The sequence below is a fragment of the Rhinoraja longicauda genome, chromosome 12, assembly GCF_053455715.1.
Source record: "Rhinoraja longicauda isolate Sanriku21f chromosome 12, sRhiLon1.1, whole genome shotgun sequence".
NCBI lineage: Eukaryota > Metazoa > Chordata > Chondrichthyes > Rajiformes > Arhynchobatidae > Rhinoraja > Rhinoraja longicauda.
The window spans coordinates 45,265,770-45,282,496 of NC_135964.1; positions in this window are offsets into that span (position 1 = coordinate 45,265,770).

Genomic DNA, 16,727 nt, shown 5'->3' on the forward strand with positions numbered 1-16,727 from the left:
AGCACCTGTAGTCAGGATCGAACCCGGGTCTCTGGCGCTGTAAGGCAGCAACTCTAATGCTGCGCCACAGTGCTGTTCAATTTGAGTGAGACTGAGAATTAGAACTAAACATCTCATTTCAGAACAATCTCCACCCTTTATTCAGTCTGCATGCTATTCTCTTATTACAGCCTACGAGTAGTCATAACCTTTTGTGCAGATGGCATGAAAGACTGAATCTTAGATACACAAGTCACCACTCCTCCAGGATTTTGGGGGTTTTTGCCACCTTTTTTCATTGCAGAATAACTTATTCAGCCATAATCTGCCAGTGCCTTGGCTAGCAAAGGAATCACACAGTTGAACCACAGTTGAATATAAAACCGTTGGATTTATATTCAATGCTATTAGTTCATCTCGGTTGAGATGAGTATGTTTAATAATAAAGGTATTTATTCACAAAACACTGGAGTAACTCAGCAGGTCAGGCAGCATCTCAGGAATGGGTGATGTTTCGGGTCGAGACCCTTCTTCAGACTTTAATAAAGGTAACTGCACACACATAACCTTTTACTTTATAACCCCAGGTTTAGAGAGTGGGAAATAAAATAGGATTCCCAATATTACATATTATCCACCGATCTTTGAAGACACATTGAAGGCTTGATTCAATTTAGATTAGATGCTCCCCATGATTAACTATTCCAACACAATTTGATGTCAAGTGTATAAATGATCACTAGAATAAGGTTCTGAAGGGGGACTAGAATTTGTGGAACTATATTACACCTAGCAGCAAAATACCTTCAGGAGGGGGTTATATGTTGAGTAAACTGCACTCATGCTATCTTGTTTCATTTTAGAATTAACCTGTATTCTCTGCATTTACTGCATATATAACTCTGCTACTTACTATCATGAAATATGATGCACAGAATTAGTTCTGAACCACAGTTGTATTTGCAGTGCAGGCAACCCCTACATTATTGGTTGCTTGGGTTATGGAAATTCACCCTTACAAATTACTACCTCAAAATTTGAATTGGAGAATAAAATTTGTTCTTATGAAATTTGTGTGAAAAATAGTAAAGTCAACACAAAATTTATTATTTTTCCATGAACATTTTTTGATACATGCACAGGTGACGTGACATCATGGTGATTTTCTTATGCTGATAAACTTTATACATGTAGTTAGTATAAAAGAAACACTGTCTACTGCTTTAACATTTTCTTGATTTTAAAGATCTTTAGTCACCTTTCAACCTTATTTTACTGATGTAACCTTAATTTTCCCATATCATCTTTGTAAATAATTTTACACTCTCTTCAATAATACTTATATTTTGTAAAATGACTGGGGCAACATAGGGTTGAATCAATCAAGTCAAGTCAAGTCAAATTTATTTGTCACATACACATACTCGATGTGCAGTGAAATGAAAGTGGCAATGCCTGCGGGTTGTGCATAACTTTCCAATTTGATCTCTTTCAAAATAAACTTCAGTGCATTCCCTTTCTTTTTCTTCAAATCAATCTTTAGTCTCAAATTTTAGTGACTTATATATTTGTACTCTGTGATAAGTTTTGTTCCCCAGGTCATTCTTTTTCTGAGCAAAAACAAACTTATGGAGGAATTCAGAGGGTCAGGCAGCATCTGTGGAAGGAAATGGACAGACAACATTTCAGATCGGGAGCCTTCTTCAGACTGAGTAGCCTGAGACTCTTAGGAATCACAGAGGAGGAGCAGTGAGAGATGGTCTCATAGAACTCCTGTAGAAAAAGAAGGAGTACTTAATCAAACTGGAAATATTTTGAGGGGATTTTGCAGTGACAGTGTTATTTTGTAATAATTGATATGTACTTAGTTTCCAGTAATCCTGCAGTGGTTATTATAAGATGTTTAAAAGTTTTATGTTGTTGTATATCAATCCTTGAGCGATCGATCCTCATGATTGTCTGAACAAGGGTCCAACCTGAAACATCAACTGTGCAATCCATCCTCAGATACTGCCTGATCCGTTGAGTTCCTCCACTAGTTTATTGTTTTGCATAAGATTCCAATACCCATGGCCTATTGTATTTCCACTTTTATTCTGATTTTTCAAGTCATGTACAACAATTGACAACTAGGCATATGGTATGCCGGCCTTCACTTCTACTTTGAAATTTATTTAGAACAATTATAAAAGTTTTCATTTAAATTGTTGCAGTCTCCCTCGGTGACTATTTTGGCATCATTGTCAAATTTAGAAATGGCGTTTTTGATTCCAAAGTCTAAACCTCAAAATTGATTCTTATAGGACCTTATTCACATCTTCTGTCACTTTTAATAACTAATATCCCAACCTTCCATTTGCAGTCAAGTAGTCAACTGGTAACCTGTTCCTTAATTTGTATATTTCGTGAACATTCAGCCTTTTAAAGGGGAATCATGTCTTATTTCTTAATATTGGAGGCATTCGTCAAAATTAACTGGATAAGATCATAACACATTAAAAATACCCAAGGACTTGGCCTCCACTGCCGTCTGTGGCAATGAATTCCGCAGATTCACCACCTTCTGGCTAAAGAAATCCCTCCACGTCTCCATTCTAAAGGTACGTCCTTTTAATAAGAACAATTGGTCTCGGAGCTGAGGAGAAGAGAAAACAATGTCACTTCAGACTTTTATTTTATGCTTGCATGAATATTGGGTAAGGACAGAAACTGCCTGAAGGGAAGAATAGCTGCCAAGATTAAATAACCTGCCAGCACACTGTGTGCAGACTGATATGAAGAACTACTGCATAGTTCTGGAGGGTTGCCATTATTTGTACTGAACAGCCATATCAGGCGAGATAAAAAGAAAATCGACAATACCATGCGTATTGCAAAAACCATAGAACCATGTTATTCTGTGTGCACCATGCACTAGGTTTCCAGTAATCCTATAGAGATTGTTATAAGAGTTTTAGATTTTTGATGTTATCATATATCAATCCTTAAGCAAAACTCACTATCGATTGAGGTCATGTGAGAAAGAGCCGACTACCACTGCATTAAGGGTTTGGATTAGGTATAACATTGCAAAAAATATTCAAAAAAATAAGATGAATTTTCACAATTAAAATAATTAATCCTAGAATTTAAGGATGTTAAACATTTAAAGTAGTATTTGAGATTGTGCTGTTACTCGAATTCCCTTGTGATAATAAAAACAGAAGATGCTGGAAATATTCAGCAGGTGAGTCAACATATGTGGAAAGAGACACTTTCAGCAAAACACCAAATGTAACTCAGCAGGTCAGCCAGCATTTGTGGGGGAAATGGACAGGCGGCTTTTCGGGTCGGGTCTCTGCTTCAGGTCTGATTTCAGACTTCCAGCATCTGCAGGTGTTTTTTGGTTTTGATCCTCCAAGATAAATTTGATATTGTTGACACTTTATATGGTTAGAGGTTACACTTAAACAAAGTCTCGGAAAATGTTTAACACCTTTGTTAACATGTGTTTATCATGTTTAACACAAAAATGTTCACTTTCCAGAAGATAACATCTTGTCTTGAACTTTGAAAGATTATTATTGTGTTAAGTAATCCTGATGAGATTTTCTTGCTGGTGAGAACAACACTTATTTCTCGATCAATTGACCTGTAGTTAGGGCATATTGGAAGACGCATCCATTTTTCTTATTTATCTTTGTATTTCCACTTCAACTCTCCATTACTTCCATCCAGTTCGAAAGTAAATGGAACGGTTAGTTATCTGGCATGAAGGCAAGAGAAGAGAGAGAAAGAACAAACAATAAAAGAGTGGGAAATAAGGTAGTCTGCATAAGATCTTACAAACTTGTCTGTTTTTTAGAACATGAGAAGCAAAGGCAGGAGTAAGCGAATCAGCTCTTTGGGCATAGTTGCTCATTTAATAAGATCATGGCTGACCCAATCTTTTAGTGATTTTTCCACAAATTCCCCTGTGCCTTTTGCCCATTACTTTGAAATTATGTCCCATAATCTGCAAACCCTCATTCGTGCGCCATAGACCGTCAGAGTTTAGATCATTAGCATTTCATACACCATCAGAGGCATTTTTGGTTCAGAGTCAAGGTTTCACCCTGAAATAGTGACTATTCCTATCCCCCCTCCCCCCCTACCGATGGTGTTCGACCCACTGAGTTCCTTAAGCAGATTGTTTATTGTTCTAAAACCTTTAGTTTAGTTTTAGTTTAGAGATACAGCGCAGAAACAGGCCCTTCGGCCCACTGGGTCTGCACCGACCTGCGATCCCCGCACACTAACACTACCAGTGATGGAAATGGGGGGGGTACGCAGGGGGACGGTGTTCCCTCCGTTTTCAATTTCCAGCTCGGGTTTAATGAGTACTGCAGAATGATTCGAGTCGTTTATCACTTTATTCAACTCAGACGAAAACGATTTGTTAACTGCCACTGTTAGCACTTGTTAACAGCCAGTAGTTAACAGGTAATAGTTATACAATGTGTCATCAATACATCGATCCACATTCCTCAGTAAATGTAATTGTGTTTTGACCATGTATTAATAGACAATAAGTGCAGGAGGAGGCCATTCGGCCCTTCGAGCCAGCACCGCCATTCAATGTGATCATGGCTGATCATTCTCAATCAGTACCCCGTTCCTGCCTTCTCCCCATACCCTCTGACTCCGCTATCCTTAAGAGCTCTATCTAGCTCTCTCTTGAATGCATTCAGAGAATTGGCCTCCACTGCCTTCTGAGGCAGAGAATTCCACAGATTCACAACTCTCTGACTGAAAAAGTTTTTCCTCATCTCAGTTCTAAATGGCCTACCCCTTATTCTTAAACTGTGGCCCCTTGTTCTGGACTCCCCCAACATTGGGAACATGTTTCCTGCCTCTAACGTGTCCAACCCCTTAATAATCTTATACGTTTCGATAAGATCCCCTCTCATCCTTCTAAATTCCAGTGTATACAAGCCTAGTCGCTCCAGTCTTTCAACATATGATAGTCCCGCCAGTCCGGGAATTAACCTAGTAAACCTACGCTGCACGCCCTCAATAGCAAGAATATCCTTCCTCAAATTTGGAAACCAAATTACACCACGTTCCTTTGAATAATATTCAAGGAAGAATTTCTTAAACTCACTGTCAGGGCTACAGGACTACGAGCACGGGCTCAGGTAAAGTCACGGTATTTTATTATTCCACATTATTTTATCTGCCGCTGTGCCTTTGTGCCTCTCTGCCGCTGTGCCTCCGTTGTTTCAGTTAAATTAGAATGGATGGGGAGAAAATTAAATAAATAGGTTCACCAGATTGATCCCTGGGATGGCGGCACTTTCATATGAGGAAAGACTGGATAGACTGGGCTTGTACTCGCTGGAATTTAGAAGACTGAGGGGGGATCTTATAGAAACATATAAAATTCTTAAGGGGTTGGAGAGGCTAGATGCGGGAAGATTGTTCCCGATGTTGGGGGAGTCCAGAACCAGGGGTCACAGCTTAAGGTTAAGGGGGAAGTCTTTTAGGACTGAGATGAGAAAACATTTCTTCACACAGAGAGTGGTGAGTCTGTGGAATTCTCTGCCACAGAAGGTAGTTGAGGCCAGTTCATTGGCTATATTTAAGAGGGAGTTAGATGTGGCCCTTTTTACTAAAGGGATCAGGGGTATGGAGAGAAGGCAGGTACAGGCTACTGAGCTGGATGATCAGCCATGATCATATTGAATGGCGGTGCAGGCTCGAAGGGCCGAATGGCCTACTCCTGCACCTATTTTCTATGTTTCTATGTAGTACCAATAGTCTTTTCCAGCCTAAATCGTGAGTGGTGAATATTTTATTGTGGGTGGTTTTATTTAGCAAAACAATAGTGCAAGCGGAAATATTTTATTATATATCACTATCAAATTTTATTATATATCACTATCAAATCACTATCAAATATCTATAAATTTCAGATTTGTGTACCCCTGTGAAAATGAGCATACTGAGATACTTGAGGTTCTTGAATGTCAAATAGAGAAACCAGGAACATTTTATACTCAAGTGGAGAAAGCAACAAGCTAGATGATATTTAATGGAATAAATTTGAGAGCTGGTAAAGTACCTACTATACATAGACAACAGTTTTTGAGGAATTTGGTCAATAATATGAAATCCAGGCTGCTTGAATCTACAACAGCTTCCAATGATAAATGTAAAAAGTTAATTAACAAGTCGAAATATTTAGATATTAACAATATTCTAGAAGATTCACTTTTTACCTTTGGGGATAATGATGTAGAAGAAATGGCAGAACAATTTGGCTTAAATGGTCGGCTTTGTGTCAGAGCCTTCAGAGAATTCAAGGAATCTAAAGGGAAGATAGTTTCTGCAGATTTTCAGCAGCTGGTAATTGCTGTAAATACAATTCCGGTATCAACAGCAGAATGAGAAAGAAGCTTCAGTGGCATGAATTTCTGCATGTCACCACAACGTGCAAGACTTCAAACTAATCATCCCTCAACTCTTCTATTTATTAAGTTGGTGGGACCTCCTCTGTCAAAATTCAACCCCGAAGAATATGAGAGGACATGGCTTCTTAGTGGCAGAAGGCATGCTGAAGAAACGGGATGCAGAAAGAGGAGGTGACTGAAAAAAATGGAGATTATATACCATTATGGAACATTTTGTAATGTGAACAGAGAGAGAGAGAGAGATGCCAGAAAGCAGCTATGACATATAATACACAATAAACTATATTATAAATACACAATAAACAAGTTATGCTTTCTTGGACTCTTACATGGGTATGACCGCACATTAAACCCCCCCCCCCCCCCTCCTTCCCAACCTCAGCCTCACGGACCTTAGAGTACCCCTAGTTCCTAAAACCCATTTCCATCACTGAACACTACCTACACACAGTAGGGACAATTTTACATTTACACCAAGCCAATTAATCTACAAACCTGTACGCCTTTGGAGGGTGGGAGGAAACCGAAGATCTTGGAGAAAACCCACGCAGATCGCGGGAGGAACTACAAACTCTGTACAGACAACACCCGTAGTCAGGAACGAATCCAGCGCTGTAAGGCCGTGCTGCCTTGAACAAAAGTGCCACATTTCCATTCTTATCCAGTCCTTTGGCACTGTCCCTGTAGTTAACTAGGAATATGGCAAGCCCTTCTGATTTGGAACGAACTGTCAGAGGTGGTAGTTGAGGCAGATACTAAAACAACATTTAAAAGACATTTGGGCAGGTACATGGATAGGAGAGGTTTACAAGGATATGGGCCAAACACAAGCAGGTGGGAGTAGTGTAGATGGGGCATAGTGTAGATGAGGCTGAAAGGTCAGTTTCCATGCTGTTGACTATGACTATCATTTCTTTGAAGAGATGAGAGAAGATTGATGGGATAATATTTTTGTTTTGCTTTTTTGTACATAGATCAGATATTGTCATGAAAATTGCAGGATCTTTTGTCAGTCTGAAACAGAGTGTGATATGTGCTTGGGGAAGATGTTCATCACAACAACCAATCCAATGTACTCATCTGTTTCTGAAAGTAAGTGAACTCGTTCTTAGCCCTTGTCACATTGAGTTTACAATTAAACATGATAATTTGGTTTAATTCATAGCAAGGAGAAACAATGCCAGCAAATGCACAACACACTTCACAAATAGCAAGTCACAACCTGAAGTCTTTTATGTAGTTATTTATTTAGATTGTGAGTGAGCTAAATTTCGTACAACCACAAATGACAAAAAGTAGCCTGATAATGATCAGATGATCTGTTGAGGGATTAGATTTGAGATGTAAATATTAGCCAGGACACCAGCATTTTTTTCTGAGCGATGTCACAGAATCCTTTTACACATCCACTTGTGAGTAAAGACAAGGTGGAGACACAAGAAACTGCAGATGCTGGAATCTTGAGCAAAACACAAAGTGCTGGAGGAACTCAGAGGGGGGTCAAGCAGCATCTGTGGAAGGAATGGGCAGACCATGTTTCAGGTCAGGATCCATCTTGAAAGACGATCAGTCCATTCCCTCCACAGATGCTGCCGGACCCACTGAGTTCCTCCAGTACGGTGTTTCGAATAAAGACAAGGTTTTTGTTTATCATCTCATATTAAGGACAGCAATCCCAACAATGCAGCACTCCCTTGGCATTGCATAGAATTTCCACTTATTTTCGACGATCACTTCTTTGGAGTTGGACTTGAACCTAATTATGGGATGTAGAGGAGGGAGTACCACCCAATTAGCATCAGCTGAGACAATGGCACAGATTTTTCTGGCTTTTGCACAGCTGGTGGTATTTCTAAGCAAAATAGGACCCAAGAAATTATTAGCCAAGATCTGTCTGCAAATTTGACACAAAGAACTACAGATTCTGGTACTGAACTCAGCAGGTCAGGCGGGTCTGGAGAACATGGATAGGTGACTTTTTTGGTCGAGTCTTCTTTTGACTAATCGTAGTACAGTGGAGAAAGCTGGAAGAGAGTTGAGGAGCAGGACAAAGCCTGGCACGTAGGAAGTGCCTACAGATGAGGGGGGTTTTGATGGGCAAATGATTAGATAAAGGTTAGAGATTGTTTGATTGAAATTGATTGCCAGATGCAGCATGGAAACAGACCCTTTGGCCCACCAAACCTGACTATCCATCACCCATTCATACTAGATCAATGGTAGACCCACTTTCTCATCCATACCCTACACACCTGGGACAATTTACAGAGGCCAATAAACCTACAAACCTGCACAACTTTGAGATGTCGGAGGAAACCAGCACACCGGCAGGAAAAGCACGTGTTCACAGGGAGAACGTGCAAACTCCACACAGACTGCACCCGAGGTCAAGATCAAACCCAGGTCTCTGGTGCTGCGAGGCAGTGACTCCATCAGTTGGGCTAGTGTGCCGCCCATGAAAAGAAGAATCTCCAAATCTGTCTGGAAATTCCTAGTTGTGCAGTGCACTGAACTTTACCTGGAGCAAAAACGTGGCGTGATTCCAAATACTTTAGCGTAGGGAGTCACAAGGAACTGAAGAAAGATCCCCACCTGAAACGTTGACTAACCATTCGCTCCACAGACGCTGCCGGGCCCGCTGAGTTACTCCAACACCATTGAGTTACTGAGCACGGGGATTCTATTTCATTGCTGCACTTCTCTAAACTATCTCCAAACTAAACTAAACTAAACTTGGTTTCATCTGGTGCTGGAACATGAACTCATTCACTGGAATAGGCATTGTAAGACTAAGAATAAGTAATTTGTCATGTCTCTTGGAGCTCTTACTGTCTATATTTATGTTTCCCAATGCATTACCCTCGCGTTCTACTTTCCCTTTCTTCGTCAATGCCTTGGGCATCCTTTGCTGGATTCTGACAATACCTCAATAACCGAGCTTACTGTTCTTTTTGACAAACATTACTATTAATATTGTTTTGCTGGGTCACATTGTGTGTCATAAAGTCTAAAATACTAAGCCTTACTTCTTTACATATTAGCCCCATTGCAAGTTTATGGTTGTATCTTTTAATGTAGTTTCCCAATCTACCTCAGTCAAACACATTGCACGCCTTTGCAATTTACTTTGTTTGGAATTAAGTATTGTTTCAGATTCAACTAAATCACTTTCAATTCCAAACCCTGCCGCACCGACCAGCGATCCCCGTACCCTAGCACGATCGTACACACATTAGGGACATAGAAACATAGAAAATAGGTGCAGGAGGAGGCCATTCGGCCCTTCGAGTCAGCACCGCCACAATCTACAATTTCACAGAAGCCAATTAACCTACAAACCTGTACTTTTTTGGAGTGTGGGAGGAAACCGGTAATCCCATAGAAAACCCACACAGGACACGGGGACAACGTACAAACTCTGTACAGACAGCACCCTTGATCAGGATCGATCCCTGGTCTCTGGCGCTATAATGGGTCAATGCTGCAATGAATAAAGTGGGACTTGTAAATAATATTAGGGAATTTTTTTTAAGTTGCAATCATAATATAGCACAAGACTGGGATCTCTGGGGTCTCCGGTTTCCTCCCACGCTCCAAAGAAGTACGGGTTTGTAGGTTTATTGGCTTCTGAAAAATTGTAAATTGTCCCTAGTGAGTTGATTGAGGAATAGATCGGGTAGATGCACAGAGTCTCTTGCCCAGAGTAGGGGAATCTAGGACCAGATGCCATAGGTTCAAGGTGAAGGGGAAAAGATTTAATAGGAATCTGAGGGGTAACTTTTTCACACAAAGGCTGGTGGGTGTATGTAACAAGCTGCCAGATGAGGTAGTTGAGGCTGGGACTATCCCAACATTCAAGAAACAGTTAGACAGGTACATGGATAGGACAGGTTTGGAAGGATATGGACCAAGCGCAGGCAGGTGAGACTAGTGTAGCTGGGACATGTTGGTCGGTGTGGGCAAGTTGGGCTGAAGGGCCTGTTTCCACACTGTATCACTCTATGACTCTCTATGACTAAGTACTTAATGTTTGAATTGTAATTTCAGTTCCATATACAAGCTGAAAAGGACTGGGAAAGTTTAAAACTAAACGGTTTGGTTTGGGGAGAAATTTGATTGACTATGATACAACTGATAAGGGTGTATCATGTAAAATTGATTTACGCTTGTCCTTTTATTATCACCAGAAGTTACAGTCAACCATTCATGTTGAGGGAGATAACGAAGGAACCTCCCAAAATGAACTTTGATGGGACATTGACAAACAAGAAAATGCATTAATAAAGGGAAATATTGAAAAAAAGAATGATCAGTAAGTAATAAAAATGATTTATGAATTTCATTTATGAAGAGAAAGAAATTTTTCAAAACTTGAAAAGGAATATGGAAACTACAGAGTAATCACTTGATAACATCAGGCTGACTATCGAAATTATAAAGCTCTGAAGGGTCCCAATCCAACACAATGACTCCGTTTTTGAAAAAGCTGTGGTACGAGGATTGAACTGACTTAAGAGGAGGATGTTTAGAGAATTGATCGGTTAATTGATCCTGTAGATAAGAAAGTATGACTGGAAGAAATAATGACATTCAAAGTGAATAGACACCCAGACTCTGATTCATCCAGCATTGCTGAAGAAAGTCAAAGATGAAACATCAACTGCCACGATACTTTAAAGACTGAAGATTATTAATGCAGGACTTCTCTTCCCAACAGATGAACCATGGAGCAAAGTCTAGCTATTGATATGTGCAAAAATGTCTAATTGATAAAGTTGATAACAGGAAGCAGCATGTGAGACTGGGAAAGCACATCTCAGACCCGCAGACCCTCAGCATAGGAGCACTGCAAGGCTACGTACTCTCCCCTCTCCTTTACTCTTTCTACACCAACGACTGCACCTCCACAGACTCCTCTGTCAAGCTTTTCAAGTTTGCGGATGACACAACCCTGATTGGACTGATCCAGGATGGGAAGGAATCTGCCTATAGACAGGAAGTGACACGTCCTGGTGCCATCGCAACAACCTGGAGCTCAATGCTCTTAAGACAGTGGAACTGATTGTAGTCTTTAGGAGAGCTCCCCCTCTCCTTGCCCCACTCACCATCAACAACACCACAGTCACATCTGTGGAGTCATTTAAGTTCCTTGGAACCATCATCTCCAGGGACCTTAAATCGGGGGCCACCATCGACTCCACAGACAAAAATGCCCAACAGAGGATGTACCTCCTGCGGCAGCTGAGGAAACACAATCTGCCACAGGCAATGATGGGCCAGTTCTATACTGCCATCATAGAGTCCGTCCTCACCTTCTCCATCATGGTCCGGTTTGGCTCAGTCACCAAGCACGACATCTGGAAGCTGCGATGAATTGTTCGATCAGCTGAGAAGGTTGTTGGCTGCAACCTTCCCCCCATTGATGAACTGTACACTGCAAGGGCCAGGAAGCGAGCGGGCAAGATCATCTCTGACCCCTCTCACCCTGGCCACAAACTCGTTGAAGCACTTTCCTCTGGAAGGCGACTATGGACTGTCAAAGCAGCCACAGCCAGACATAAAAACAGCTTTTCTTTCCGCGAGTAGTAGCTCTACTCAATAACCAAAAGTCTGTAGTCTCTTTTTGCTCTGGTTTATTCCACTCACATGTTTAAACCGTAATGTTGTATTCTTGATGTTTTAATGTTTTATGCTTTATTCTTAATTGTTTACGGTATGTTCGTGTTGTTACTTGAGAACGGAGCACCAAGGCACATTCCTTGTATGTGTACATACTTGGCCAATAAACATAAACTTATTCACTTATTATTCTTATTCATTATACTTATTCAAGTTATGAGCTAATCAAAGATTTGAAAAAGAACAGTCATATTTGTCAAAATTAACAGTGGAATATATGTGATAGTTCCATTAAAAAAATACAATGGATATTGAGAACATAAATTTGAAAAGAGCACTTTTTACACCGTTTTCCACAGACTTATTAACATATTACCTGGAAGGGAATATCTCAGGCTGAATAAGAAATTAGTTAATATAACAAAAAACAAACAATTTCATTTGTTAGGAGGATTCAAAGTGTTGGCATATTAACAATGTGGAATCCCAGGGAGTATGGCTGGGATCACTGTTTTCCTCAGTATTGATTTGGGCTTGATTAGAGTTGGTAAAGTGTCAACGTTTTCAAATGACACGATAATTAGTGTCATGACAGCAATAATTAAGTGCATGCAGGTAACAAGGGTCTCGACCTGAAGCGTCACCTATGCCCTTTCTCCAGCGATGCTGTCTGACCTGCTGAGTTGCTCCAACTTTTTGTGTCTATCTGCATGCAGATAAACTTTGGTCATGGCATCATGTTAGGCACAGACATTGTGGAGCAAAGGGCCTGTTCCTATGCTGTACTGTACTATGTTCTACGTATTATGTGAACACACTTTGTATGAAAGGCGCTGCTCTGGGAACCTGCATGGCTCCTAGCTTTGCCTGGCATGTTGTGAGATATGTGGAACATCATATGTTCCAGTTCTAATCGGGTCTCCTCTCACACTCTGCTTCCTGGAAAGTTTCCGATTCTATTTTCCCAAACTGGATTTTTTTCAACTTTGCTTCCAATCTACATCATTTACAAACTTTATCTGGACATTTCACTTCTTATTGGTTTAATTCAGATTATTTGGCTGTTTATCTTCCATTCCGAATCATTCTCCGTTCCTTTATCACCCTTTAGATATAAGGCTATTGACCAATATCCATCAAAGGTTTACTGACTCCCAGAGAACCATTGATTAAACTTCATTTTGCCTCCTGTAAGGGCTCTATTTCATTGTCCAGCTGGTTCCATATTTTTTATGATGGCCACTTCAGTACTTGTGTTTCTGATGTGTCTTAATTTCCCTAATGACTTCCTGCCCAATGTTCTTGGCTGCCCATTCCATTTCCCACATCTGCTTTCATATTTTATCCTCGCTCCTCCTTCACAAGTATCCGCATTTTTCCAGCAGAATGCCGACACCAAGCGTATCTATCTCTCCCATCCCTTTTCAGCAATGCAAAAGAAACAAGATCTGATCCATTTCTCAATCATGCTCAGTCTACCCTTTCCTTTGCAATATGTTCCTCGCAGTTTCATGTTGCCAAAGAAGATGCAGTACAGCTTAGCTTTAAAGTCCTCTCAAAGAGTCATAGTCATAGAGTGATACAGTGTGGAAACAGGCCCTTTAGCTCAACTTTCCCACACCGGTCAACATGTCCCAGCTACAATGGTCCCACCTGCATGCGTTTGGTCCATTTCCCTCCAAACCTGTTCTATCCATGTACCTGTCTAACTGTTTCTTAAATGTTGGGATAGTCCCAGGCTCAACTATCTCCTCTGGCAGCTTGTTCCATACGCCCACCACCCTTTGAGTAAAAAAGTTACCCCTCAGATTCCTATTAAATCTTTTCCCCATCACCTTAAACCTATGTCCTCTGGTTCTTGATTCACCTTTTCATAATGAGTGGAGTTGAGTATAGGAGCAAAGAGGTCCTTCTGCAGTTGTACAGGGCCCTGGTGAGACCACACCTGGAGTATTGTGTACAGTTTTGGTCTCCTAATATGAGGAAGGACATTCTTGCTATTGAGGGAGTGCAGCGTAGGTTAACAAGGTTAATTCCCGGGATGGCGGGACTGTCATATGATCAAAGAATGGAGCGACTGGGCTAGCAGAATCCTGGGGAATGGGGAGAAGGCAGGAACGGGGTACTGATTGTGGATGATCAGCCATGATCACATTAAATGGCGGTGCTGGCTCGAAGGGCCGAATAGCCTCTTCCTGCACCTATTGTCTATATATCTATGTACTCTGGGCAAGAGACTCTGTGCATCCACCCGATCTATTCCTCTCATGATTTTACACAATCATGATCTCCTTGTCCCTCCCCCTTCTAATTCCAAACATTCCACTATCCAGGTAGACACAAAATGCTGGAGTAACTCAGCAGGTCAGGCAGCATCTCGGGAGAGAAGGAATGGGTGACGTTTCGGGTCGAGACACTATCCAGGAACACCTTCCAGGTGAATCGGCTATTTAACCTCTTCTTTCAATTGAGAGGGTTGTATTCTTTGGTTGCCACGTGGTTTCCCTTGCATAGGGGAGACCTGACATGGGTTGCGTAACCATTTTAGGAACATTTGCTCAAGCATTGAGGGCAAGCTTCAGTCACCTGTCATTTTAATTCTCCACTAAAATGCCCTGCAGTTTCATTTTGACTTCAGTCTCTTCCATTGAAATTTAATGTAAGCTCGGGGAACAGCATATTTTATTTAGTGATTACACCACCCTCTGGATTCGAAACTAAGTTCAACAAACTCAAGCAACAATTTTGCTGTGCAAAACTGCACTGCCACTTGGCCAAACGTTCTCTTTTTTTCCCCTTTCTTTTCCTTCCTCCCTTCCCTCCTTCCTCCCTTCCCTCCCTCCTCCCTTCCCTCCCTCCCTCCCTCCCTCCCTCCCTCCCTCCCTCCCTCCCTCCCTCCCTCCCTCCTTACCTCCCTCTTGAGTTGCTATTCCTTTTGTCTAGGCTACACTGCATCCTTCCCTTTCAGACTCTTTCCCCTTTTCTCTCTTCTGCCTTTCCCTGCTTCTGTTCTTACTTAGATTTCTTATCCGTGATATTTTTTTTTATCAGTTCCGATAAAAGATTCTGTTTCACCCTTCTCAGATTTACTGAAAATTCCAGCAATTCCTATTTTATACTAAAGAATGTTGATCAATCATTTGTGCAGACCATCCTTGTGTTCTCCTTACCTAGAAACAAATCTACATAGACCAGCTGGTATGGGTATTTGCAGACATCTTTAACCTCTCACTATTCCAACTTGAGGTTCCCGTTTGTTCTGAGAAGACCAGTATCATCCTGGTTCCTTAATGACTACCATCCGGTGACTCTGGCATCGACTGTCATGAAGTGCTTCAAGGGACTGATCTTCGTCAACTCCAGCCTCCCATGCAGCCTTGATCCACTGCAATTCTTACCCCATGACAAGTGCATAGCAGATGACGCCTCTCTGGCCTCACACTCCTGCAACATTAGGATACAAGGATATCTACATCAGGTTCCTATTACTTGACTACAGCTCTTCACCTGCCTTCAATATTATAAATGCAACCAACTTGTCTCCAAACTCCTGGACCCAGGACTCTGCAACCCTTGACTTCCTGACCCACAGACCGCAATCAGTAAGGATGGATGACAACACCTCCTCCACGATAATTCTCAACGCCGGTGCTATGCAAGATGGCACACTCATCCCACTGAATATACTCCCTGTACACTCATGAATGTGTGGCCAAATCCTGCTCTAACTCCATTTACAATTTTGCAGATGACACCATTGTAGTGGACCAGACGTCAAATGGTGATGATACGGAGTATGTGAAGGGGATAGAGAGCTTTGAAGCATAGTATCAGGCCAACAACATCTCCCCCGGGTTGGGAGCTGCTTTACTTCCTCGTCGTCCACCCTGGGTAGTTCTTCGGAACTGGCAAAATTTGCAGCAAAGCGTCAACTACGGTACTCTGAAGCACCAATTGCCACTTTTGACTGTTGTAGTTGACATACAAAAGAAGAAGAACATCTCCCCCAAAGTCAGCAATATGGAGGAGCTGGTCATCAACTCCAGGAAGTCAGAGTTACAGCTTCTGGTGGAACAACGGTGCTGAAATGGAGAGAGATGACAGCTTTACTTCCTTGGTGTAAATTGCACTAACAACTTGTCCTGGTCCAACCACAATGTCACTGCGGCCAAGAATGCACACCTGTGCCTCTGCTTGCTCAGAAGGCTAAGGAGATTTGGCATGTCTCCAATGACTCTTCCCTGTTTCTTTTACAGATGCATCATAGAAAGCATCCCTTCTGGATGGATGACATCTTGGTATGGTAACTATACTGCCCAAGACCACAAGAAATTGCAGGCAGTGTGAATGTAGCCTAGTTCACCAAGCAAACCTGTCTCCACCCCATTGACGCTGTCTACACTTATGATACCTCAGGAAAGCAAGCAACATAATCAAAAGCTTCTCACTCTCCATGTAGGAAGGAACTGCAGGTGCTGGTCTTCACCAAAGGTAAACACAAAAAGCTGGAGTAACTCAGCAGGCAGGCAGCATCTCTGGAGAAAAGGAATAGGTGATGTTTCAGGTCGAGGCCCTTCTTCAGACAGTCTGAAGAAGAGTCTCGATCTGAAACATCACCTGTTCCTTTTCTCCAGGGATACTGCCTGAGTTAGATAGAGCTCTTAATGATAGCGGAATCAGGGGGTATGGGGAGAGGGT